The following is a 2,770-nucleotide window of genomic DNA, read 5'->3' on the forward strand; positions in this document are numbered from 1 at the left end:
TTAACCTGAGGCGTTTAACAAGGTTTGTTGTGTTGCCACAACTCAATAGTTTAGTTACTCTCCACTGTGTTTCCACTTTACCCTCAGTGACTGAAGTATCGTAAGTATCGATATTTTTTAATTTGAGAATCGATCTCAGACCATAAAGACCTGGTATCGGATATATCGACATTTCGGTATCGATCCATACTTCACTACAGTGAAGAGTCCTGTCATCGGCAGAGACCGGTGCTCTGTCTTATCACACTCCTCCCGTCCCTTGTGGGATTTTTTATTTTATTTTTTATTTTTTGCTCGAGTTCAGACTCCTCTCTGGCGCACAGGCCAGAATTTCATTTTCGCAAAAGTGAATCTCAGTTCGGCAGAACAGGGAGCTCCGATAACAGAAGCCTGGAGGCGGCCCCCTCTTTCATTCATTATGACTCGGTATCACACGATAAGTTGACAGGTAACTTACGTGTTAGGTGACAGGTGCAACTTCAACAATAAAAAGCAGTGAAGCAGCATAAAGAGCACTGAAGAGCCGGAAACACTTTGCAGCCACCTGCTGCATTCACTCCTCGTTAGTATAGTGGACAGTATCTCCGCCTGTCACGCGGAAGACCGGGGTTCGATTCCCCGACGGGGAGACTTCTTGTTTTAGGTGGAGTAGGGGTTCAAAGGAGGGGGCATATGTTCTTAACCCCCAATTTGCTCCCTGGGGCTGCAGCCCACCGCTCCAACTGTACACAATACTGTGTGAACAAATGAATGGGGCAATATGCAGAGATATAATCTCCCCATGAGGGATCAATAAGGCAGCAATTATTATTATTGAATAATGATCATTGTTGCTAATCAAAGGAGAAATGTGATAAAATATGTTCAGTTTTAATGCTTGTATCCATAAAAGCACCTGAAATTATTATTTTTTGCACAAAAAAAAAAAAGTGATATATTTCATGCAGCTTTTAAAAGAGATCACACACACAGTCTCCTCTTTCATGTGCTGTCAGACAATTCGGGAGCGAGATGGAAATTCCTTAAATCTCCAAAGAGAGGGCGTATTCACATAGGATCGTAGGAGCGAGGTGTCAACTAACCACTGTTCACGTGGAGCCAACATGCGAGAGAGCCAGGGAACACAGCGAAAAAAGTTTTCGGCACTGAACAGACTTCACAAGTGAGGGGTCCTCGGCAAAAGCAAAAACAAAATATATATATATCAATGGAGCTGCAGAGACATGTGCAAATGATTCTGATGTTCAGAGAAACCGAGCAAGAAGTTGTTGAAAATGCTCCCTGCTTCTAGGTTTCCAGTTGAGGTCAACATTCAAAGGCTTTGTTTATACGACAGTCAGGCGTATGTTAGCAGCAGATCCTTTAAGTCAGGGGTCCTCATTTCTGTGCTGGTAAAGGCTGTGGTCTGTAATTAAATGAGCCAGGGTGACAACCAGAATCACTGTGGACATTATAATGATCATTTGTTGCAGTTTGTCTTCGTTTGGCTTTAGTGCCACCTGTTGATTTGCACAAAACAAAGTAATAAAAAGTCTTCACGTGTTTATTTGAAGCACCACAGATACTCCATTCATTTTACAGGAAATAGCAACAAGAATAATTGTAAGAAATGGTATGTAAGGTGATCTGATGAGCAGGCGAACGGCAGGTGTTCCCAGCAAAAAATAAAATGAAGGACACGAGGCATTCAACATGAGCACAGCAAACTTCAAGAGAAATAAAAGTTACTCTTCCCTTGATTTTGCTCTGCAAAAACCAAACCAAAAAAAAAAAACAAAAAAAAAAAAACAGTGACAATCACTGGCCTAAATCATCACACTGCGTCCGCTGTCTTGCCTTCTTCCTATAGTGCATCCTGGTGCCGTGTGTCCTCCAGGTAAGCAACTCACACACATCCAAGTGATTTATCAGACCAAATTTACCACTTTATTAAGTCTCAAAAAACACTGCAGGCAAGGAAACACATCCCAGGAAGGAAACAAGTAGTGCCATATATATACACCGAGACGTGACGAGGAAACACGACCCAGGTGAGATTAATTAGGGAGGAGCAACCAATGACAGAGGAGGGAGAACAGACGAAGACAAAGACAGGAAGTACTACTAACTGAAAGACACAGGGAAAGAGACAAGTTCAAAATAAACCAGGAAATAAGGAAAACCAAACAGAAACACTGACCGTTGGACTTTAGACTTTATTTGTCCCAGAAGGGAGATTTGTTGTTGTCTGCAGGTATTGAGCTCTGAATTTAAAAGTCCGGTATCTGCGACCTGATGGTAGTATGATGGGGTGTTGGTTGAGTGGCTGTGTACTGTCCTGTTCTATTGAGATTGCAAATCGTCTTACGGATCTATTGGTGAGGTTAGATGTGGGAAGACAGGTGATTTTGGAGGATGGGTGTTAATTCTGACTGAAAGCAGGAGGTGTAGAGGAGGATTGTTAATTAATCCACATTAACGACTGCATGGACTCAGGTCACAGCCATGAAATGAGCTCAACATCCAAAGGCATGTGATGCTTTGATGAGACTCCTTAGTTCCTTAGTTGTGTTTTTTATTTATTTTTTTTATTTTATTCCTTTCAGCTCGGCTGTTGTTTTTCCTCTGCTGCTTCGCCCCACGTCGGAAAAATCCATAAACGGCCAAATAACTGAATTTTGCCAGCGAAAAACATTTGGTTTGCACTCGGATAGAAAGAAAATAACCTGCTTTTCATAGTCTGCTGAGCAACGTGGTCGAAGCAAACTATCTTTTCTGACAAAAATCCATA

The 2,770-nt window shown here is 42.0% G+C and overlaps 1 non-coding gene across 1 annotated transcript; it reads left to right on the forward strand.

Moving 5' to 3' along the window:
* The first annotated feature begins 557 nt into the window (after nucleotides 1-557).
* trnad-guc lies at nucleotides 558-629 on the forward strand. The gene has a single exon. It is a non-coding gene; the product is annotated as a tRNA-Asp (tRNA).
* Nucleotides 630-2,770: the final 2,141 nt, after the last annotated feature.

The sequence above is a fragment of the Mugil cephalus genome, chromosome 5, assembly GCF_022458985.1.
Source record: "Mugil cephalus isolate CIBA_MC_2020 chromosome 5, CIBA_Mcephalus_1.1, whole genome shotgun sequence".
NCBI lineage: Eukaryota > Metazoa > Chordata > Actinopteri > Mugiliformes > Mugilidae > Mugil > Mugil cephalus.